Source organism: Vicugna pacos, chromosome 26, assembly GCF_048564905.1.
Source record: "Vicugna pacos chromosome 26, VicPac4, whole genome shotgun sequence".
In the NCBI taxonomy this organism is placed as follows: Eukaryota; Metazoa; Chordata; class Mammalia; order Artiodactyla; family Camelidae; genus Vicugna; species Vicugna pacos.
Window position 1 is genome coordinate 12,070,769 of NC_133012.1, and position 25,897 is coordinate 12,096,665.

At 38.5% G+C, this 25,897-nt stretch overlaps 1 long non-coding RNA gene across 3 annotated transcripts in view; it reads left to right on the forward strand.

Annotated features, from left to right (window-relative positions):
• Positions 1-13: 13 nt before the first annotated feature.
• The window catches only part of LOC116285723 (uncharacterized), a 51,855-nt gene continuing 25,971 nt past the window's right edge, over positions 14-25,897 (forward strand). Inside the window, exons 1-4 of one of the 3 annotated variants that reach the window (XR_012064463.1) lie at positions 14-1,986; positions 2,679-2,763; positions 12,126-12,425; positions 15,105-15,184. This is a non-coding gene — a long non-coding RNA (uncharacterized lncRNA). The remainder of the gene's footprint in view (positions 1,987-2,678; positions 2,764-12,125; positions 12,426-15,104; positions 15,185-25,897) is intronic. The other 2 variants (XR_012064464.1, XR_012064465.1) reach the window with 2 other exon arrangements.

Sequence of the window (25,897 nt, forward strand, 5' to 3'; positions counted from 1 at the left end):
GAACACCTCCCACTTCCGGGAGCGTGAGCCGTCCGCACGCCGCGCAGGCGCAGTGAGCCGGCGTGCAGAACGCGAGAGCCTCTACTGACGGGGGCGGGCGGGGTGGGGGAGGGAAGGAGGTGCGCGCGCGGGAGAGACAGGTTGGGAGCTTCCCGCGCGGAGCTGAGGATACGCAAGCGTCGGGCTCTATCTAGTCCCTGGAGGATTCCACTAGAGGAAATGACCGGTACCATCTCCTGAGAAGAATACAAGGAGTACTACGGAGAGAGGTGAATTTTAACCATTGCAAATAGCATTTATAAATCAATCTGCATTTTCTATAAGGCATTTAAGACGGCCGCGTCTGGACAGGAAAAAGAAATGGATCCGGATTTATTGAAAAACTGACCGAAGTGTGTGAAACAACTGTTTTCAGACATTGGACAATAGACAGTTCCAGGCATTTGTACCTGAGAGAAAAGAAACTAACGGGGTGGGCCCTGTATCTCCCTGGCTTTCTGCCTAGAGGCAGTGTCCAGCTTGCAGGTACCAGGGAAGCTCAAACACAGCCGAGGGTCTCGCCGGGAAGCCGGAGGGCTTGTTGAGTTGAGAAGACAGAAACTGGATTTAGGGCACATGGGGAGGCCAAGTTGGTTGGAATTTATGAGGCGGAGTTCTTAAAGAGCTTCAGGAATCTGTTTACGAGTACCCCTGCATCTGTGGCTGAATAAAAGTCAGTGAATATGTCCTGTGAAACTGCACAAGGCCAGGAAAAAACAATTATTGGGGAGCAGTAAGCCAGATAATTCTCAGAGCTCACACAGGACTAGGAATCCTTTGCGTTCCCTGCAGCCAGAGTGGAGAGACTGCTGAATACAGTTGGTGAGGGGAATATGCTGTAGAGACCCCAGAAGTGCCATGCCTTAGTATTGAGGTAAACTAACCCTAGACTCTGGTGTCTAAAGGAAAAGCTTCGCAGACCCTTAAAAAGCTTCAAGACAAGCCCTGATAGGCTCAAACTGCTCAATAAAGTAACCTAATTGCCTGCCAAAACAAAGTCTAATACTCTCTAAAAAACTAGGACAAAATCCAGGACTTAATAACATTAAATTTAAAATATCAGGCATCCAGTCAAAAATTAATAGACATGCCAAATAAAAAGGGAAATATATCATAGTCAATAGAAACATTTCCAGAAATGACAAAATGATGGCAAAAAACAGAGAAGGACTTTAAATGCCTATCATAGATTCACTCAATATGCTCAAGGATTTAACACAAAATATGACAGGAGAGAAACTGAAGAGATTTTTTTAAAAAGAAGCAGCAGCAAATAGAATTTCTGGAGATTTAAAATATATCTGAAAATTTTAAATCTGTGTATGGACTGGATAGCAATTTAGGCACTGCAGGGAAAAAAAGCAATAAAGTTGAAGACATAGCAACAGAAACAATCCAAAATGACACACACAGAAAGTAGACTGAAAAACAAAACAAAAATAGAGCTTCAGTGACCTATGGAACAATATAAAGAGGCCTAATATATATGGCCTCATAAAGCGGATGAGGGTGAAGAAAAAATATTTGAAGAAGTAATGGACAAAAATATTCCAAGTTTAATATTTGATATTGGATCTAAGAAGATCAAAGAAGCCCAAGTAAGGTAAATATAAAGAAAACTGCACCAGGCCATATCATAATCACATTGGTGAAAAATAGAGATAAAGAAAAAATCTTAAAAGCAGCTGGTGAAGAAAGGCATATTATATACAGAGAAACAATAATAAGAGTTTTTATAGACTTTTAATTAGAAACTATGCAAGCCGAAAGAAAATGAAATGACAGCTTTAAAGTGCAAAAACAAAACAAAACTCTCAACTTGGCATTCTATACTCAGCAGGGTGAAACAGACTTTTTCAAACAAACAAGTCCAGAAAAGCCGCATCCTGAAGCAGAGCCATCCTAGCTGACTTGCAGACTTGTGAAGAAGAAAAATAAATGCCTCTTGTAAGCCACTGGGGTGGTTTGTTATTCTGCATTATTATAAAAATAATTTAACAAGTATAGTATCACTTCAAGTCACATGGCAATTGGTGAGAACATATAGTTCTCTAATAGCAAAAGGGACATAATTAGAAATCTACCACAGATGTTTTACTTTGAAATCATCTTCTTTCTAAGTGGACTGTATTTTTTCTCTCATAACTACAGACTTACATGTTTATAAAATAAGGTTTATAGGCTCAGAAATTATAAAGATTTCTAAGGTACAGCTCTGATCATCTCTTTCTGCCAGGATTTAATCATTTCTTCTTCAGATAATGACTCTGAGTCCTGACACAAAAATGCAGGGAAATTAACAGGAATTGCTAATCTCATCTCTCTCTCTCAAAGAAGAAAAAATGACCCAGTAAACACTGTCAGGATCCACATTAAGTGAACATTAATAAGGACTAGCTACAAATTGTTCTGTTAGAACTTTCTGATTTGTGTCTCAACTGTTAAGTAAAGAAGATTTACTATAAAGACTTGATTTATTATCTATACTTCAAATGATGGGCTTATACTTAGTATTGTTGCCAGTATCTATGGGAATGCTAAGATGCAATAATCATTCGTTCATTCAACAAATATTTATTGAGTGCTTTCTATGTGCCAGAAATGAACATTGAAAAAAATGACAAAATCTTTTGCCCTAGTGAAATTTACATTCAAGAAGTGCGATACAGACAACAAACAAAGGAAATAAGTAAACTGTTCACAGTGTGGAGAAAAATTACACAGGTAAGGGGAATGGGTAGGGATGCTCGAGTGGGAAGGGGGGCTTGCAATTGTAAATAGAGTGGTTATGGGAGATCTCTCTGATATACTATTTAAGCAAAGAGACCTAAAGGCAGTGAGGGAACAAGCAGGATATCTGAAGAGACTTTCAGGCAGAGCAACAAGTGAAAAGGTCCTGAGCTGAGAACTTGTTCAATACCACTATGTCCCATATTTTCCTTTGATTATGTGATGTCAGCATGAAGGAGATCTGCATTTTTTAAATGTTGACTCTGCTGTTACTTTCCATACACCAAGGGAGAAATCCCAGTGCCTAAGAAAGTCAGTTGCCCTAGATTGTCAGCTCGAGGGGAAGGCCTCCCTAAATGTTTCAAGTATGGCACAAGCCTAAAAGAGAGGTTCTAGAATCTATTATTCTCTTATTAACCGCAGTGAAAAACATACCTGTTTTTCATTTAGCATTCATTAATGTCCCTGAATTAATCCACTCTCTGACAGATCTGTGTGTTGAATACCAGGTTTTGTAAATTGTTCTAGGCTGAACTAAATATGTGACTTTTATGGAGTAGAATGCCATTTATTTCTAAGCCCTTTACCCGTTGCTGCCTGATGCCAGTGTATATTTAATTCTGTATGTGTAGGTTTGAATCTGAGCACCCTGCTTTGTTCTATTGGTCCATGATGTCCGTTCTTATACCCACCCCACGCTGCTTTTATTGCTTGGCTCTGCAGTGTCTTAATATCTTGCAAAAGAAGTCCCCCCTTTTTAATCTTGTTTTTCAAAACTGGCTTAGCTATTTATGGATTTTGGTCTTTCACATACATTTGAGGACAAAGTTTTTGGTCCTCGAAAATCCAACAGAATTTTTCATTAAAATTGAATTCAGTAGATTGAGGAGAACTGAAGAACTGACATACTAAAATTGTCACCCTGTTAAAAAATATAACTATTCAGATCATGTTTTATGTCTTTAAAATTTTATAATTTTCTCCATAGAGGTCTTGTCCATTCTTGGTTAAGGTAATTCCTAGATACTTCATGGTTTTTGTTGCCATAATGAATGGTATATTACTTTATACTATTGTGAATGCTCTGTGTGTGTGTGTGTGTGTGTGTGTGTGTGTGTGTTTAAAATTTAGGTTGGGTATTTGTGAGAAGTTCTAGTAAAAGGAGTAAGAAGAACTTAAAGAAAAAATTCTATTGATTTTTATAATGCCTAAGCTCTCTTACGAACTTTAGTAGTTTTTTTATTCTGTTGGTTTTTTTCTAAAATGCATGATCATGTATCTGCAAATGTTTTAGCTTTACATTTCCTACCCTTACACCCCTTTATCTTTTTCTTTCTTACTGCATTGCCCAGAAGCCTTGGTAATTTGTTAACAGTAATGATACCAGTGCTGAACATCTCTACTTAATATAATGTTTTCTGCAGGTTCCAAGATCTTTTTCTTTAATACTTTAAAAATACTACTTTATTTTCTTCTTGTATCTAATGTTGCTTTGAAAGTCTGAAGTCAACATGATACTTGATCTTTTTTAAATGACCTGTTCTCTTTCTCTGAGAACTCTGAGTATTTTATTCTTATCATCGATGTTCTTAAATTTCACAGTAATGAATCTAGGTAGGGATCTTTTTTTGGTTTTTGTCTGTTTAGTTTTCTTTGATTTCTGATTCCTTTCAATCTGAGATCCTTCATTTTCTTTAATTTAGGAAAATTTACCTTCATTATCTCTTTCAGTGTATCTTCTCCAATTCTTTTCCCCTATCTATTCTGAACCCATTAAATCTGGATATTAGCATTGTGCTCTTTTCATACCCTCTACATCTCTTATCTTCCCTTGTATGTTTTTTGTATCTTTGTTTTTTCCTGCATCCTCCTGAGAAAGTTCCTCAATCTGATTTTACAAATCTCTAACTTACTCTTTAGCAGTATCCTCCATGCAGTTTTTCCTATTTATTGCATTTTCCCTTCAAATATTTCATTTAGTCAAAGAATAACTCAGGAACCTTTAGTTAATTTGCTTCAGCAATTCAGTCACATGAGGAAGGCAGTCATTACACTATTGTTAAGAAACAAAGGCAAAAACAGGATTTAAAAGACAAAAGAGAGAGGGAAAGGCCACAGTCTGGAAATAGTGCTTGGTGTGCACATATTTGGGGTATACTGGTTAGCCAGCAGCTTGAATCAACCCATAGGGGTATCAAAGAAAACAATTTCGGTAGTTTGTGAATTTTTGGAAAGCCTTGAGAGTTTAACTAGAGAGCGCAGCACCTCCACTTTGTTGAAGCCAGATCTGTACCATTTCTCTCATCAGAATTTTTTACTTTTCATAACCCATATTTCCACTTTTTAATGATTTTTTTCTTCATGTTGCTGATATCTTCATTTATCTCCTTAAGTACATTCATCATGCATCTTTGAAATTCTTGAATCATCTGTTCTAATAATTCTAATTCAGTTGGTATGTGTGATTCATTATGTTGTCTGCATTTCATGATCTCTCAGCTCTTCCACAGGTGCCAGGGTATTTTGGCCTATGAGCTCATGTTGCCCATGGGAGTGTCTGCTAATGTGAATTGGGGAAGAGGCATGTGAGTTTAAGAAGGAAGCAAATGAGCCCCCATCACCACAGAATTAGTGCTAATCACTCCTGTTTGTTGTCACTCCATCAGGCAACTCTGTTCAGGGTTGCACCTTTGATCTCTAAGGAAGAAGTAGCTTGAGAGACCATCTCCCCAGTTCATAATCCACCAGCCCTGGGATTTGGAAGAGGAAGGGCAAAGAAGTCGTCTGCAGGCAGCTGGTCAGACTTCCTGTTTTTATAACCGCTCTCCTCAGCCTGGTGCCCTCATGCTTCTGCCTTGATAGAAGTCTTGGGCAGCATGGGGATGTTGCTGCTGGTTTCTGCTTCCCTCCAGGCCTTCTCATGGCTGCTTCTGGTTGCCCACCACCCCAGGCAGAGTTCCATCCTCCCTAGATAAGCACATCTACCTCCCACACCATTTTGAACCCTTCAGACTCCCAAGGAGCCTCTTTTGTTGTTGTTGTTGTAATTCATTTCTCAAATCCATATTTTTTTCTTAATGGCAGAATTTCTCCAGGATTCATGGAAGAGAGAGAGTCAATAAGTTTTGAAGCTACATTCTTATTTCTACAATATTAAGATATATGATATATTAGTTTGCTAGGGCTGCCGTAACAAGTACCCTAGACTGGGTGGCTTAAACAACAGAAACTTACTTTCTCACAATTCTGAATTCAAGATAAGGAGAGATTCAAGATAAAGAAGTCTGCAAGGCTGGTGTCTTTGGAGGCCTTTCTCCTTGGCTTGTACATGGCCATCTTCTCCCTGTGTCTTCACATGGTCTTCCCTCTATAACAATTTGTGTCCAAATTTCCTGTTCTTATAAGGACATCAGTCATATTGGATTAGGGCCCACCCTAATGACCTCATTTTAACTTAATACCTCTATAAAGACCCTTGCCTCCAAATACAGTCACATTTTGAAGTACTGGGGATAAAAACTATGAAAAGGAACATAAATGTATATGTGTGTGTGTGTGTATGTATATGTGTATGTATGTGTGTATATACATATAAAATATATAAATGAATCTCTATGCTGTACACTAGAAATCAATACATTATAAATTGACTTTACTTAAATAAAAAATTAAGTAAGTACTGAGAATTAGGACTTCAACATATGAATTTGAGGCATATGTAGCTCAGCCCATAATGTATGGCATTTACATGAGCTATAATTTCACTTTTTATTTAGATTAGCTCTCCTTTTTTTCAATTGTCTCATACTTTTAAAATTTATTTTTGGAATTGGTATCAAAATAACATTCATACATTGGTGTTAGTGGGTGTGACTCTTAAGCCTCATTTTTTAAAAAATGTTATATTAAAGTATAGCTGATGTACAATATTATATCAGTTATAGGTATACAATATAGTGATTCACAATTTTTAAAGATTATATTCCACTTATGGTTACAAAATATTGGCTATAGTCCCTGTGTTGTACAATATATCTTTATAGCCTATTTTATTCATAATAGTTTGTACCTTTTTTGTATATATATATATATTTTTTATTGAAGTATAGTCAGTTTACAGTGTTGTGTCAAAGTTTGTACCTTTTAATCTCCTACCCCTATATTGCCCTCCTTTCCCTGTCCACATCGGTAACCACTAATTTGTTCTCTGTATCTATGAATCTGTACCTTTTTTTTTATTATATTCGCTAGCTTGTTTTTTTTTTAGATTCCACATGTAAGTGGTATCATACAGTATTTGTCTTTCTCTGTCTGACTTATTTCACTTAGCATAATACCCTCAAAGTCCATCCGTGTTGCAAATGGCAAGATTTCATTGTTTTTTACGATTGAGTAGTATACCATTATATATATGGATATATATATATTTTTCACATCTTTACTATCCATTCATTGTCAGTGGACATTGAGATTGCTTCTGTATCTTGGTAATTGTAAATAATGCTGCTATGAACATTGGAGTGCATATATCTTTTCAAATTAGTGTTTTTGTTTTTTTTCGGATATATACACAGTAGGCTCTTATCAGAGCTCATCCTATGTGACCTTGCAACAGCATCCAACATTGTTGGCCATAATTTATTTACTGAAACATTTTCTTACTTTGGTCTCCATGACAATGAACTTGCCTGGCTTCCTTGCTTTCTCTCTGGCCATTCCATCTCAGTCTCCCTGGTCAGTCCCCACTCTTATAGTTAGTCATTTAGTGCAGGACTTCTTTAAGGGCTGGGTTTTAGACCTTCTTCTCTTGCATTCTTTTCTCAGTGTAGACTTTCTTAGGTGTCCCTATCCATTTCTAGGTTTTCTCATCCATTCCTCTAGCTTTGTTTACCATCTGATTGCCAGTGACTACAAAACATGTACTTCCATCCAAGATCTTAATTCCGAGCACAAGATCCACGTGACTAATTGCCTACTCAAGAACACCTCACACTCCGTGTATCTGAAAGTGAACTCATCATCTTCCCACCAAAACTACCACTTCTCTGTTGTTTCTTTTCTCAGTAAATGGTTCTGTAAACCACATAGTTGGATTCATTTTGGGGATTTATTTTTGACTTTTCATCTTCCTCACCTGCCTCATTCAAGAGGCTACAAGACTCAGAATGATCTGGGTTGTGCTGATCTCTGCAGGTTTAGCAGGAAATACCGTCTATCTCCTTCTATGCTTAACTTTGTTCCATATCCCAATATCAGATCCTTGTTCTTATCTCAAAGTTTTTCCAGGATAATTCCTCTCATTCTTTAAATCAGAGATTAAACTTCATCTCCAGAATGTTTCCCTCAAATCCCCAGATTTGGCTAAATTCTGCTTTATGAGATCTGCTTCCTTCCTTGGCATGTTTCTTTTTAGAATAAAGATTTGACTGTGTAAGAAAAAAACCTTAAATAGTCTCATGGCTTAAATGACATAAAAATTTATCTGGGAAGTTAAAGCTTGGCTCTATAATGCAAAGATTTCCAGGGCCCAGGGTCCTTTTGTCTTGTTGCTGCACCATTCCTAGTGTGCTGTCCTCATTCCCCTGCTCTAGGCAGCTCAGCATTCTGTGTGTGTTCCAGCCAGTGGAAAGAAGGAGAGATTCAAGGGAGAATGTGCATTTCCTTTTAGGGTCACACCCAGAAGTCATGCTTATATCCCATCTGTTGGAACGTAGTCACATAACTACAGCTAGTTGCAGAAGAGACTGAGGGGAATGTTTTGGTTCTGTGCACAGTTAACTATTAACAGTTGAAAGTCTGTTATTGTTGAAAAGGGGAGATCAAACATTCAGACAACTAACAGTTTCTGCCACAGTCCTGGTGAACCCACATACCCGTGCACACCCCCCTTCCTGCACAGAGAGCACACCATTCCTTCCCCAGTGGGGACCACACCCAGAGGTTATTCAGTTAGTGCATCCAGCTCAATGTCTGCGATCGCTGAGTGATGTGCCGTCCTCATTATCAGGCTCCAGTGGGGCTCTTCTTGCCACTTGTAAACCAAAGACAAGCCTTCTGCTGTGACTGTACCCAAGATGAAAAAGTAGGAGCAGGGTAACTGGAATAAGAATACTTATTTGGAAAAGAAGGAGGAAGAGGAGAAAGTGGAGGAGGAGGAAAGAAGGGAAAACATAAACCGTCACTGGGCCACAAATGACCAACTCCTGCTGAGTAGGAACTAGAACGATTCTGAGCTCATACTGTTTAGACTCATGTGACAAGCACGTTTTCTGCTCTCAGAGGGATGGGGAAAGGAGGGAGTGTCTCTCCCATCTTTATCTCCTGTGGTTGTCATCTGATAGTATCCATTTCTCTTATATTTGCTTGGCATGAAGTTCTTTGCTATGGTTCTGTGGACAGTTAAACTTCGAAAGTTTAAATAATTTTATTCAGTTTAGATATTAATAGATATGTATGCCGTGTGTGTGTATTTGTGAGTTCAAAATGCCTTGTTCGAATAATTTCTCTATGTATGGTATTGTGCAGTTGCTTAAAACATTTATGAGACCTGGTACAAATCATATCCTATCTCATCCTGAATACAAACAAACAGGGTCCTCTGTTCTGCCCACTACATCCCCGAGTATAGCCTTGCTGACAAGCACAGACCAGCATGATAGTGACAGGGGAGGTGTTTACAGATTTTTGACCCTGTCATTAAATATAGCATCCAAGAAAGTTTATTTTGCACGTTTTTATGTCTTTGTTTAAATAAACATGATTAAGCCTGCATACTAAAGATTTCAGATTTATTTTGAATTTGAGCAGAAGAAACTGTCTGGGTTTTTGGTATATAAAATAAAATGGATTTTCTGTTATAAAGAACTTAAGATATTTACCATTTGAATTATCAGTGGTGGATTTGAAGGTTGTTGTAATTCAATTGAGTCAGATTGAGAACTAAGAAAAGCAAAGTAAACATTAGAAATAGATTGTATTTTAAAAACACATAATTTATATTTGTATTTTTGTTCGGCTGTTATATCAGAAACTCATCAAGTGATTTTGAAAACTATAGCTTTTCTCTAATTGCAAAAGTCGTGCATGTTCAATTAGGAAAACTAAGAAAAATAGACAGATGCAGTCTATTGAGAATTTAATAGCAATAGACCAGATATCCTCTCCTTAAAAGACCACCCACAGGCTGTACAAGAAGTTCGTTTCTTGAAATGCCACCAGAGGGCGATCAATTCAAAAACTAATCTAGCTGATGTATAAACAGGCTTCTATATTGTGGGGGGGCTAATAGTTTTCAGTTTTAATTTGGGAAGACAGCAAAAAAAAGGGGAATTAAAAACAGAAAACATATCCAAATAAGTGTTCGATTTTTAAAAAGGTTCATCACTACCCTTATTGGAACCTAACTATTATACATTCCTGAGTATGGCAAACATTTATTGAGTCCTCACTTACTGTTAATTGTGATAGGTGCTATTCATAAAAACTGGGTCCTGACATTTTAGGATTAATATTTTCTCTGGGGAAAGAGGCATACAGAAACAAATGGATTAGGATCCAATTTTTTGTGTACCACACTAAAAATATTCAAGTGCTGTGAAGGACAGGATTAATTCTGCTAAAGGCAAACAAGTCAGAAGAATGCATTACAGAAGAACTGGACCCTACAGCAGACACTTCCGAATTTACAGGTTAAAATTGTAGACTGAACATGTGCATTTAATTTTCCTCCCTCTTGAACAACCATTAAAAGTAAGAAGTATTTAAGGACATAAACCCACATAGATTAGGAGAACAGGAGAGGAGACAACAGCAACAAAATTTTGGAAGCTGAAGGACTTTTAGATCAGTGGTAAGTGACTTAACAGACCTGAGAAAACAAAACCCCAAGCCATCAGTGGGAAAGCTAAGAAACCAACAATAGGGACACAGCAAACCCTTCAAAGGGCGTAATTTGTAGTCTCTTTAAGTTAGGACTACAAGTCCAGGACTGGAGGTAAAAGGGAGAGAAAAGCTAATAAAAGGAGGACCACAGTGAAAGCTGTTTGAGAAGAAATTAGAGCCCTAGATCCTCCTTCACCCGGATGTTCATTCTCATTAAAGGAGATTAAGAAATCACCCCCTTCCCCAACCTCTTCCCCTATTTGTCCACAGAAGGAACAACTGAATCTTTACTCATTAGGGGAGAGATTGGAAAACTTTCCTGGGGGAACATGGCCATCCTAAAGAAAATGCTTAAAGATACTGACATCAAGATTTTGCCAACAGCCTCTCTACCAACATCACCCTATAACAGAAGTCACAGACTCAGATTTTTTAATGTTTTTAAATTTCTCACTCTTAATTTTGAGTAGGCCACCCAGTGTTACCAGATATCTGATGAAAGCCTGTTATATAGAAGGTAGAGACCAAAACAACAAGCACAAACAGAAAAAGCATCTTGGAGAAAACAGAAATTATTAAAGCCTTAAAAGCAATAGCTATAATCATATCCTCAGAGAGACAAGAGGGGATATTGCATCCATTAAACAAGAACCAAAGCTATAGAAATGGAAGATTTAGAAAAAGAAAACTGAAAAGGGCTCTTGGAAATTAAAAACTTGATAGCAGAAAAAAAAATACTTGTTCTGTCCAATGTGGTAACCGCTAACCAATTTAAATGTAAATTACTTAAAATTAACGAAATTTAAAATTCAACTCATTTGCACTAGTGGCATTTCAAAAAACACTCTAAAGCCACCCATGGCTAGAGGTTAAGGTATTGGCTAGCTCAGATATAGAACATTTCCATCATTGCAGAAAGTTCTGTTGATAGCACTTGAGAAAGTGCGTTTGAGGACTTCTCTCATGAAGTAGAAGACAAAGAGAAAAGATGAAAAAAACCCATAGGGTTATCCAGGGGAATCAAAACATTGAATGATAAAAGTGCCAGAAAGAAGAAAGAAAAGGAAGGGAAGACAATAAACAAAGAAAAAAATTCAAGAAAATTTCCTGGAATTGAATGACATAAGTTACCAGATTGAAAAAGCCCAGTAGATACTTAGCCCAGTATATCCACTCTGAGGCATATTCTTGTGAAATATTAGAATGCCAAGGGTAAAAAGAAGGTATTACTCATTTCCAGACAGGCAGAAGTAGTAGTATACCCGATATTAGAAACAGAAAGGCTTCTGACTTCTCAGTAGTCACTTTGGAAGCAAGAAAACACTGGAGCAATACCTTCCAAAATCTGAAAGAAAATTACTTGCAGTGTAGAATTCTATACCTAATCAACTATTCGTGGAGCATTAGAGTAGGACAAAGCTATAATCAGGTATATAATATCACAGAATCTTACCTTCTTTGTGTCCTTTCTCAAGGTTCTCCACAAAACATGAGAGTAAGCCAAGAAAGAGGAAAACAGCATTCAAAAAACAGGAGATCTAACACAGGACAGGGGATCCCCCAGATGATGGAGAAAGACGTGACAGCTGTGCTCCATCAAAGGGCGTCAATTAGGATCAGAACAGCACACCTCAAGAGACAGGCATGTTCAGTGCTGTCATCACCAAGACCCTTGATGCTAATAGCATGCTCTGTTTAACAAGTGAACTGAAAGTCCAGTGAACCTGGCCAGATTTTTATCTACATCTGCTTTGTCTTGATGAAGAGCTGATGAGGTGACTACTCTCTCTTTCAAGTCCTACTGCCATGTTAGTTTAAGGTACTCATATCGTGCTACAGAAATATTCTGCTTTGAACTGCCTGAGAGCTGGAAGTAGAACATGATAAGCTAAGACAGAGAAAATACAGTGCCATTCACTCTCTCTAACCATATTATGGGTGTCCAGGGCTCTATTCCAAAGTTCTGTCAGATGTCCTAAGGCCCCAAGTTGCCCAGGATTCATTTATGACTTTGCTCTCTCTTCAGCCTGCTCCAGAATTTATCTTCAGCAGACAAGCCCAAACACAATAGGAAAATTGTTTCCCTCAGTGTAATTATCAAGTACTTTCACTAATAATGAAATAGCATCATTGCTATTTTTATACATACTTGCCAATTAGATCCTGAAAATAGCTCTGTGAATTACTCAGGGCAGGTGTGTGCTCCCCAATTGATGGAGAAGCAAAGTCGCTGCTGAGGGGTTCAGAGAGCATTCATCTCAGGCTCTCATGGCTGGGACTTGACTGGTCCAATCAGAACAACCCAGTAAACTTTTTTCATCACTCTTTAGAAAAGAAAGCATAAAAAGGAGACTGCAGTTATACAATAACAAAACAAAACCAAAAAAACCATGTCTTCCTAATCTAAATTGTTTTTAAAAAACAATAAATCTTTTTTTCCCTGAAAAAGTCGTCCATGGAGGAACCGTTTCGAAAGTGTGGACAGCAATTTCCCCATAGTATCTGCTGAAGGAAGTGATAGTCACTATGTTGTCAAAGGGGTTGGAAGTTAATCTTTCCACGTTCTCCTTTGCATGGAACATCATGGCCCTGTACACTCACTGGCCCCATACTGGCCATAATTCCTGCCACATATATCTTCGCTTAGTATGACTCAGCTCTACTTAAACTGAACTGCAGTTAATTTATCCCAAATAGAGAAAAATTTCTTCTACTCTGAAAATAAACTGGAAAAGATACTTCACAACATCAAATTGATTCTCCAAGCCTGTTTGTTAGAGAAGGACAATATGAGTGATTCTTTTGTTTTGGTTCCACTTACTAACTTTAAACTACCCACATGTCTTGTTTTATGTCCAGAATAGTCATGTTAGCTACCACTTACTAATCACTATTACAAATGCTCTTCACATACAGAAGATAAAAAAATGAGTCTCTTTCTTTCCCAGTTTTGACTAAGACATGAAGACAATAGATATTTAATACCAAAGTGAGTTGTAAGCTAAACACCCTAGAGGGCTTACAGAGTAGGATTTAGTTGAAAACTCTTGACGACTTCAGCCAAGTCAAATACCTAAGAGTTGAAGAACAAGTATTTGGGGAGAGGTGCTCTCTAGGTTCTTTTCCATATGGACCAAATGGGTGTAGTAGGGTTGCTTTCTTTTTCATCTCAAGTAGAGAGGGCTTCCTGGGACCATCCAGAGCTTGGAATGTGTCTCCTGCAATGAGGAGGCCCAGTCATTGTGTCTGACTTGTGACTGGAGCTTCTAGACAGCAAGAGAGAAGGGTGGGCAAGAAGCTTCATGAACAGAGTGACGGTGAGCTGCAGCTGTCCTCAATCAGCAGGTGCTCCCAGAGTGTCAGGACAGAGTCCATGTGTGGACCCTCAGGGAGGAAAGGGTGGCTCAGAGCCTTCCTAAATCCTGGCTAAGGGACTGCCTGGAGGAACAGCGGGTCTCCAACAGGGATTCTCTGTCCAGTGAGCAATTGAAAATACATACACAGAGACACATAGATACACACATGCACGTGCGTGCACACACACACACAGCTAAGGCTGTAGCAACCCAACAGCAACCAGGAGAAAATACATTTGTCTCAACACAGGAAGTGCAGTTGAACGTCATGGTGGGGGACACTGAAACATCAGAAAATAAAAGTTACCTTTGAACATTTGCCAAGCCCAGAAAGTGGGGAGCCATCTTCCAGTGTCCCAAGTAAGAACTTTTCTACGCACCTCCCTACCTTTCCTCCCACCTCAACTGATGAGAAACCCTGGTTATCAAATTGGGAGATCAAGATTAGAGGAGTAAGGTGAGGAAATAGAGGAGAATTTTGTCCCCTGTACCTGTCTTCTTCTCATTAGAAGACCCCAACTGGGGGGAACTTTGGATGAAACTAAAGCCTTTATTGTTATATGGAACATGACTTCCTAAGCATCAAAAATAAGATTGTGTTTTACAACTTAATGAGGTTGTAGAACTTTTTATTATCTAAGGATAGTCAGAAAAATGAGGGAGATGCCTGATTTTTCATCCAAAGCAGGGGAAGACCTTCTCCCACTAAATAAATTTTAAGTAGACAATGAGACAGTAAAGGGGCTTTCTGATTATGTTACAAGAATCTTGATTATCCAACATCTTGGTCACTTATGGAGAATTGCATTTAATTCTCACATCAACCCAATGAAGTTGATCTATTGTTGGTTCCTTTTTACAGATGAGGAAATGAGGCACAGAGAGGTTAAGTAACTTGTCTAAGGCCACACAGCAACAAGGATGAAGCTAGGACTTGACTACAAACTTAAGCAATTAATAGCCACCTTATACTGCCTCATGATAACAAAAGAGTGTAAATATCTGTGAAGCTAGGACAATCTCGTCTGGTAGAATGCATCATGAAACAGTAAGCACACTTTAAATCAATATATCTTCTGTCTTTGTTCTATGTTTCAGAGAAATCTCCTCAGACATACCTCAGAAATGTTTTGGGTTGGGTTCCAGACCACCACAATAAAGTGAACATCACAATAAAAGTGAGTCATAATTTTTTTTGGTTTCCCAGTGCATATATAAGTTATGTTTACACTATACTGTAATCTATTAAGTGTGCAATAGCATTCTGACTAAAAAATAATTTATATACCTTAATGTAAAAATACTTTATTGCTAAAAATACTAATCCTCATCTGAGCCTTCAGCAAGTGGTGATCTTTTTGCAACAGTAGCGTCAAAAAATCACTGATCACAGATCACAACAAATATGATGGTAATGAAATACTGTGAGAATTATCAAAAAGTGACAAAGAGACACGAAGTGAGCAAATGTTATTGGAAAAATGGTGCCAGTAGACTTACTCAATATAGGGTTGGCACAAACCTTCAATTAAAAAAAAAATGCAATATCTATGAAGCACAATAAAGCTAAGCACAATAAAATGAGGTATGGTTGTACTTGTTTCCTTATGAGAATGTTGTTATTTGCCTGATCATAATACTTACCTTTAACTAATGGTATAAAAACAAACAAATAAATAAAACATATATAAAATAACTTGAAACTGTATGTATGGCTAGAGTATTCCTTAAGCTGTCATAACAAAAAGACCACAAAGTACATAAAGACAATAGAGTTTTATTGCTCTCTTACAAAAAAGCCTCTAGGGGATGTTTTGGAAATCTGTGTAGGAGGAGGCTTAGTTGTCACAATATTTGGGTAGCACTGTTGGCATCGGATACTTTTTGTCAACTTTTGAATGTCCCATCATATATTTAAGGAAAACAAATAAACTGAACACCCTATTTATGATTATCTGAGCCTAAACCTAACTAATTTTACCTATAAACCCAAAGGATCTTTTGCATGGTTTTAATATACATTGAATTCCATGAATGCAATTACGATGTTAAAAAGAGGAAGATCCCATTTTGTTTTGCTTGCTTTACTAAGATTTGTTTGCCATTTCAGAAAATCTTGTCACCAATTTGGAATATTTTCCTTTCCAATGAGACATCTTTATCAGCCTTCATTTGTGGCTGTCACTCTCATATGTGCCTATACATGGAAGGGCAGGCGTACATCTACCTCACAGTGTCTTCTCTTAGCTTGTCCCTGTATCATATCATTATTAATTACTTTCCTTTTAGTTCTACTTTATATTTTAGTTAGAGCATTGTATTGATTTTTTAAAAATTATATTGTAGGGAAATAATATTAACTATAAGTTGCATTTTAGGATGGTTAAGGAGGTGTTACAAAATATTCATTACAAAGAAGTTAGCATGAGGTCTAATAGGGTCAAGAATTCTTCTGTTAGAAGGAAATGAAGCCTTGCTTTTCAGCTGGATCCAGAGGGATCTTGGACCTCAACTCTGAATTTAGTATAAGAACTTAAAATTCAAAGTGTAAAGTGTTGCAAGTATTTTCCAAACAATATCTGCTCAGAAGTACAAAGTTTCAAAATAAATGGAATATTATAATATGTGCAACAATTTATGTAATTACATGTGCATTATATTGTATGCATTGTATATATCTATTCACCTATAGCTTTATCTAGCCATATAGCTCTATATATCATATCTATCTGTCTGTCGATATTCAAGGCCAGTGCTTGCAGTTGTTGGAATATGAGCTAAGGTGTAACACTTTCTCCTCTTGTAACTGTTCGAAACAAGCGTTAACTCCTGATTCCAACATTTCCTTCTAACCCAAAGAGAAAGACATACTTTAAAGAAATTTTCAGCTGAGTTAGCACAATGCAGGACTTCATCATGAAAACATCGTTGTCATGCTGGTTGTTCTTCAACCAGGCCCTCCCTTCCCAGCCAGGCCCTTAAAAGGGAGATCCACCTAGCAGTGCCAGGCTTTCTTGGAAGGCTTCCTTTCCCCTCAACTGGTGGAGGCCTGATCTTGTTTTGTAGCAGTTGCCATAGGAGCAGCCCCTGTTGCAAGGGTGACTCCATCACAAAAACAAATACGTGCAAAGAGCTGAGAAGCAGATTTCAGCCTTCAGTGCTTCAAACCCCGAGGAATGAAAACAATCTGTGCAATTTAAATAGAATAAATCTCAATGCCCCCAAGGGAAGTGGGAGTTTATTTTTAGACTGCAAGCACAGCCACCCAGGCTTTAGGAATGATAGACTGGATGTCCAAAGCTGAGTGGAAGTGCGTCTGTGGCTTTGCGGGTTTGAGGCCTTAGCTGGGCCAGGGGAGGTGGGGAAACAAACCAGCCCCACACCAGGCTTCCTTTCCAGCCACCTTACCTGCCTACTCCTGCACCATGTTAGCTACAGCTGCCCCGCCGATCTCAGAGAGGGGCTCAGAGCAGACACTCTGGCTCAGCATCTTCTCCATCCCTGGTGCCAAGGTGTGGCGCGCATGACCAGGTGGAGACATGAGGGGCTGGGCAAGCAGGTGGAGCTGGCACAGTGGGATGTCCCCAAACCGAGGCACAGCTGCAGTGATCACCAACCCAATAAAAGAGGTACATGCCAGCACAGAGCTGCCCCTGGTGCCCCACACCCTGCTGGGAACCAGAGGGATCTTGGTGGTGGAGGGTCCCTGAGACGAGCTCTTGCCAAGGCCAGGTCATTGGACGAGGGTGCTCCAGGGCCCCAGACAGCTGTGCAAACTAGATAGAGAAGAGCTTTGGGTGCCTTATCTTATAAAACATGGTTAGAGCATCAGAAGTCCTGGCTTGGTTTTGAAATGCTAGTTTTCAATTATATTATGTTATTATTGGACTTTCATTATTACATATAAATATTAAAAGCCAGTATTAAGTTATTTAAAATTAATAGACTTTTTTTAAAGGGCAGCTTCAGTTTTATAGTAAAACTGAGCAGTAAGTCCAGAGAATTCCATGTGCCCCTTCTCCCTTCCCCACAGTTTCCCCATTACTAACAGCTTGTGTTAGTGTAGTGCATTTGTTACAATTGATCAGTCAGTATAGACACAGTATTATTCACTGAGGGAAGCTTGGATACAGAGACAGATGCACAGAGAAGGCAGCCACATGACAGGTGGAATCTGGAGTGAGGCAGCTACTTGCCAAGGACTGCCAGCAGCTCCATAAGCTGGGAGAGAGGCATGGAACAGATTCTCCCTCAGAGCCCCTAGAAGGAACCAACTCTGCCAAGACCTTGATTTTCTGAACTGTGGGAGAATATATTTCTGTTGTTCTAAGCCCCCCGTTTTGTAGTAATTTCTCATGGCAGCTCAAGGATACTGACACAAGACCCATGGGAGAAGATTTTCTCAGAACAAGTTTCTAAGCAAAGCTTTGCTTTGGTTTGCTGTTATCTTATGAACAATGTGAGCTTAATAACTAATCATGTTTTCTTTTCTGCTTGGGCCACCAGAAAGTGCTGCATAGACTTTGTGACCCAACTATAGGACATTATAGAATAAATTTGTGTGTGTTCATCTCTTTTCTCTTCCTCTCATTTTAAAATCTCAATATTTTCCTGTATTATTATATTGATTTATTTTTGTTTGCTGCTATGAGCTCTTTTTTAAAATTATTTTGGGTTGAGGAGAGGAAAAAACGTAGTAACTGGATAAACCTGTCTTTCTCTTTCTTCCCCAGAGAAAAGCGCTGAAATATTATCAGCCCAGGTTATTAGCTCTGAAAGAGCCAGATTACCCTTTAAACTGAAGTGACCTTCTCATTTCAGAGGTCAGAATTCAACCTTTTCATTTCAGACCTGAGAAAATGGCAGCCTAAGGTTATATGATTAGATCCTAGTTGATGTCACCATCTGTGTCCTTGATTATTCAGAACACTATTAGTTGTTTGGGTAGGGAAGCAGCTATAGCTGGAATTTCATACAGTGTTACAGACTAACAAGGCCAATTGAAAGTATTTATTTTGTTAATCATTAATAGTAAATATTGTATCATATAATAAACATTATTTCAACACTCATTTATGATAAAAGCTCTCACCAAAGTGGGTATAGAGGGAACATATCTCAACATAATAAAAGCTATATATGACAAACCTACAGCCAGCATAGTACTCAGCGGTGAAAAACTCAAAAGCTTCCCACTAAAATCTGGGACAAGACAAGGCTGCCCACTATCACCACTGCTATTCAACCTAGTCTTGGAAGTCCTAGCCACAGCAATCAGGCAAGAGAGAGAAATAAAAGGGGTCCAAATTGGGAAAGAAGAGGTTAAAGTGTCACTATATGCTGATGACACGTTACTATATATAGAAAACCCTAAAAGGTCCACACAAAAACTACTAGAGCTGATCGAAGAATTCAGCAAGGTAGCAGTTTACAAGATTAACATTCAAAAATCAGTGGCATTTCTTTACACTAACAATGAAACAACAGAAAAAGAAAGTAAAGAAACAATCCCCTTTAAAATAGCACCCAAAGTAATAAAATACCTAGGACTAAATCTAACCAAGAAGGTGAAAGAATTATACACAGAAAACTATAAATGATTGATGAAGGAAATTAAAGAAGACTTTAAAAATGGAAAGATATCCCATGCTCTTGGATTGGAAGAATCAATATTGTTAAAATGGTCACACTGCCAAGGCAATCTACAGATTTAATGCAATCCCTATCAAATTACCCAGGACATATTTCACAGAACTAGAACGAATCATAATAAAATTTATATGGAACTATCAAAGACCTAGAATTGCTAAAGCATTACTGAAGAGAAAGAAAGAGGCTGGAGGAATAACTCTCCCAGACTTCAGACAATACTATAGAGCTACAGTCATCAAGACAGCATGGTATTGGTACCAAAACAGACATATGGACCAATGGAACAGAATAGAGAGCCCAGAAATGAACCCACAAACCTTTGGTCAACTAATCTTCGACAAAGGAGGCAAGAATATACAATGGAATAAAGACAGTCTCTTCAGCAAATGGTGTTGGGAAAACTGGACAGCAGCACGTAAAACAATGAAGCTAGAACACACCCTTACACCATATACAAAAATCAACTCAAAATGGATTAAAGACTTAAACATAAGACAAGATACAATAAACCTCCTAGAGGAAAACATAGGCAAAACATTATCTGACATACATTTCAAAAATTTTCTCCTAGAAGAAATAAAAGCAAGAATAAACAAATGGGACCTAATGAAACTTACAAGCTTCTGCAGAGCAAAGGAAACCAGAAATAAAACAAGAAGAAAACCTACAGAATGGGAGAAAATTTTTGCAAGTGAAACCGACAAAGGCTTGATCTCCAAAATATATAAGCAGCTCATACAACTCAATAAGAAAACAATAAACAACCCAATCCAAAAATGGGCAGAAGACCTAAACAAGCAATTCTCCAAGGAAGACATACAAATGATCAAAAAGCACATGAAAAAACGTTCAATATCACTAATTATCAGAGAAATGCAAATCAAAACTACAATGAGGTATCACCTCACACCAGTCAGAATGGCCGTCATTCAAAAATCCAAAAATGACAAATGCTGGAGAGGCTGTGGAGAAAGGGGAACCCTCCTACACTGCTGGTGGGAATGCAGTTTGGTGCAGCCACTATGGAAAACAGTGTGGAGATTCCTCAGAAGACTAGGAATAGACTTACCATATGACCCAGGAATCCCACTCCTGGGCTTGTACCCAGAAGGAAATCTACTTCAGGATGACACCTGCACCCCAATGTTCATAGCAGCACTATTTACAATAGCCAAAACATGGAAACAGCCTAAATGTCCATCAACAGGTGACTGGATAAAGAAGAGGTGGTATATTTATACAATGGAATACTACTCAGCCATAAAAACCGACAACATAATGCCATTTGCAGCAACATGGATGCTCCTGGAAAATGTCATTCTAAGTGAAGTAAGCCAGAAAGAGAAAGAAAAATACCATATGAGATCGCTCATATGTGGAATCTAAAAAACAAAAACAAACAAACAAAAACAAAGCATAAATACAGGACAGAAATAGACTCATGGACAGAGAATACAGACTTGTGGTTACCAGGGGGGGTAGAGGGTGGGAAGGGATAGACTGGGATTTCAAAATTGTAGAATAGATAAATAAGATTACCCTGTATAGCACAGGGAAATATACACAAAATGTTATGATAAATCACAGAGAAAAAAATGTGACAATGAGTGTGTATATGTCCATGAATGACTGAAAAATTGTGCTGAACACTGGAATTTGACACAACACTGTAAAATGATTATAAATCAATAAAAAATGTTAAAAAAAAGATACAATAAACCTCCTAGAGGAAAATATAGGCAAAACATTATCTGACATGCATCGCAAATATGTTCTCCTCGAACAGTCTACTCAAGCAATAGAAATAAAAGCAAGAATAAACAAATGGGACTTAATGAAACTTACAAGCTTCTGCACAGCCAAGGAAACCATAAGTAAAACAAAAAGACAACCTACAGACTGGGAGAACATTTTTGCAAATGAAACCGACAAAGGCTTGCTCTCTAGAATGTATAAGCAGCTCATATGACTTAACAAGAAATAACCAAACAACCTAATCCAAAAATGGGCAGAAGACCTAAACAAGCAATTCTCCAAGGAAGACATACAAATGATCAATAGGCACATGAAAAAAATGCTCAGTATCACTAATTATCAGAGAAATGCAAATCAAAACTACAATGAGGTATCACCTCACACCAGTCAGAATGGCCATCATTCAAAAATCCACAAATGACAAATGCTGGAGAGACTGTGGAGAAGGGGGAACCCTCCTACACTGCTGGTGGGAATGCAGTTTGGTGCAGCCACTGTGGAAAACAGTGTGGAGATTCCTCAAAAGACTAGGAATAGACTTACTGTATGACCCAGGAATCCCACTCCTGGGCATAGATCCAGAAGGAACCCTACTTCAAAATGACACCTGCACCCCAATGTTCATAGCAGCACTATTTACAATGGCCAAGACATGGAAGCAGCCTAAATGTCCATCCACAGATGACTGGATAAAGAAGAGGTGGTATATTTATACAATGGAATACTACTCAGCCATAAAAACCGACAACATAATGCCATTTGCAGCAACATGGATGCTCCTGGAGAATGTCATTCTAAGTGAAGTAAGCCAGAAAGAGAAAGAAAAATACCATATGAGATCGCTCATATGTGGAATCTAAACAAACAAACAAACAAACAAAGCATAAATACAGAACAGAAATAGACTTATAGACATAGAATACAAACTTGTGGTTGCCAAGGGGGCAGAGTGGGAAGGGATAGACTGGGATTTCAAAATTGTAGAATAGATAAACAAGATTATACTGTGTAGCACAGGGAAATATACACAAGATCATACGGTAGCTCACAGAGGAAAAAATGTGACAATGAATATATATATATGTTCATGTATAACTGAAAAATTGTGCTCTACACTGGAATTTGACACAACACTGTAAAATGATTATAAATCAATAAAAAATGTTAAAAAAGTAATTGTGTGCTACATCCTAATAATAAATAATAATCTTAAGTGAATAAAAAGTTTATCTCATCTAGCTGTTAGAGAAATGTCTTCTCCAAAATAAAAGCACTTGCACAAATTATAATTTCAATATTATTGAAATCACACAGCCATATATGTATGTGTGTCTGTGTGTCTGTGTATATATATGTATATGTATATACATAGACACACACACACAGACCAAGAATTTAGAACAGGGAGTCAAAAATACGGAAAATACAAAGTAGAGGTAACTGATCTGAAAGATACAGTGAGAAGGTCTAACATACACCTTTAAATAACATATTATTTAGGATATGTAAATATATCCTAACTTATCATAAATTTTATAATTTCAAAATTATATAAATGTCGCTTAAATCAGCATGACAGTATGAATGTGACATTACCTGGTTAGGGGGTCCCTGAGAGGGTGAAGGGTGGGAGAAAGATTTTGTTAAAAGCAAACTCCTAGCCATGTAGGTTTCTTCTATTATATCTCCCTCCTCCCAATCTATTCCTGCTCTATTCTTTATCACTAAGGGTCATACTGATTTCTCCTTCGTCTCCCACATCCAGTTACCAAGTCCTGCTGACTTGACTTTGTAAACATTTCTCAAATATGTCCCTTTTTCCTTGCCTGCCTTCATTGCCATGCAGAGGTCCCCTCCTCTTCTGGGACTATTGCATTTGCCTGAGGACTGGTCTCCCTGCCAGCTGCACATGGCTGCTAGCATGTTTCATGTGAGATGCATACCTGATGGCATCACTTCCAGGCATTTATTCAGCTCCGCAAATACTTGTTTAGCTCCATGTAGGTATCAGGCTCTGTTTTAGGTACTGAAGACACATCAGTGAATGAGATAGATCAGGTTTCTACACTCAAGAAACTTAAATTCTAAGAGGAATAACTAATTCAAAAGCATGCTTAGGTATCTTTTCTAAGCCCTGACCTCTCGTGCCTTCTACCGTCTTCCCTGAATGTGTCCCTCCACCCATCAGCTGCTGGCATTTCAGGCTCCTGGTTTATGTTCAGATAGCATTCAGCTTTTTGTGGTTCAGCTTAGGCATTTTTTCCCCCCTGAGAGCCTTTATGAACTTAATACTGGGTTAAGTGGCTCTTCTCTGTGCCTCACAGCACCACGTGTATAACTTTATCATAGCACTTCCCATATTTTATTACAATTAAAATGCATTTTGTCTCCTTCATGAGGTTGTAAGTGCTTTGAGAAAGGAAATTTTGACTTAATTTTTTTTTAAAATCAGTGGTCAATACAAACGAAGGTAGAAAAGATGGGAAGAAGGATTACTAGATTAAAAAAAGTTGGTGTGATACTGATTTAACACATCTAGTCTGATGGAGCAAGTGGCAGGGAGGCTTCCTTGGGTGGGACAGTAAAATAGTATGAGAAAGAAAGGTTGGAGCAAAAAGAAAAGATCTTGCTATTTGGCATTTCCTCAACATTGGTTTGTTTATTAAAGTGGATCTGACATGGGGTTGGCCTTTGCTATTAACACAGAAGACTGCTTGTTTTAAATAGACAATTATCTGGAAAGGACTAAATCAAACCACTTCATTATTCCATTGACCCTTGTCATTTGCCTCCAAGGTCTTTTGGTCCCTGTGAAAGTGATATGAACAATGAATATGGATACTTTGATCTGGTTATAGAGAACTATAACCCCCGTGAAAGTAAGGGTGAGATGCTCCTATCCAAGTTTATATCTTTTTTCATCTTGTGATATTAGTTAAACTATTTGGCTGCTAGGCTCCTTAGTGAGTAATTAGGAAGCACTAAGTAATTAACCAGGAGCAATATGGAGCCTGTAGTGGTTATCCTTAATCCCTAAATGGACAGCAAATTAAAGTGGGGGAAAAAAAAAGAGTTATTTTAGTGAATGGAAAAAATAAGGCAGAGCGTCTAACCACAATCACTAGTTAAGCCATTAAACAAGCAAGATCACGCTCCCTAGGCAGGGTGACATGAATGCCAGGAATGAACTGAATCAAATAAGCTTCAACCACACAACCCAAAAGCCACAGTGCAAACCAGGATCTGTATCAGAATGGGGTGCAAGGCAGGATCTCTATCAGTTAATCCTATTCTAGTAGTTATAGAAAAACACAAAGCAAACATGTTTAATCAATAAAAGGGATTTATGGGGCTATGAAAAGGAAGATTCAGAGGTAAGGGAGTGAAGTAATCAGGGAAGGTTAATATTATTAACGATTTCAACATTTTAGTATTTTTCACAAAATATAAATTTATTTCTCCATGCAGTTCAACACAGTGTGCCTGGTCAGTCCTGGGACGCCGTCCTCCAGGTTGCTACCCAGGCTCCCTCCATTGTGCTTCTCCATTCAGCCAGGAGATAGGGAAGGAGAAGGAATGATCACTTAGGAGGCAGCAGGCTTGATAAGTGAGACATGGATATGGCCCACATTCCATTCGCTAGCACTCAGTCACATGGCCAGACCTAATTCCAAGGGAGGCTGGGCAATGTAGTGAACTGTGTGCCCAGGGGAAAAAGGAAACAGCAGTGAACATTTAACTAGTTTTTGCCAGCTGCAATGGGAGCTAAAAGTTTTCTGGCTTATTTCCAATGACAAATAGAGCACCTGAGTCCCCATAGTCTGAGCAAGACACTGAGATTCACCATGACTAAATAGCTTGAGTCGCTGGCACATCCCTGAGCAGGTTAACTGACCAGGGCACTGCAACGGGCGGATGGCCTTGAGCTCACCAGAGCCCACCTCTTGAGCTGGGCGTGGGGTCAGATTTCCCTGAAATGTCTGAACTGTGTGGGAAAGAGGTAAATATTAGAAAGACAGTGTAAGTACTATTAGGAAATGAGAACGAGTGGTGATGAGTGAACTAGCGATGTCTACCCAGGGTCCTCACTCTAGAAAAATGGAGTATCAAAAAGAGGTGCCAGGATAGTTCAAGGATCTGGAGAAAACTATGGGAGAGACATGTGACCTGGTTACTGAAACTTGTCCTTGTCAGCCACTCAGGCACTAGGAATGAAGCAAGAGCCCTGTTCCTGACAAACCTATGTAAAACTGAGAAAGTAGGAAGGAACAATAACTTGTGTCCTTTATACTGAGCACCTGCCCTTGGGTGCCTTAGATTCACCTGGGCCTGGGGACATGACTGAACCCATGGAGAAGAGGGATCTCAGTTTAGATTAGACGGCTATAGAGGCTGGAAATAAGAGAAGTTGGTAGGCTTAATATTCCACTATCTTTCATGAATGATGTAGAGATTTATTTGAGGATATGAGCATATGCATTTTC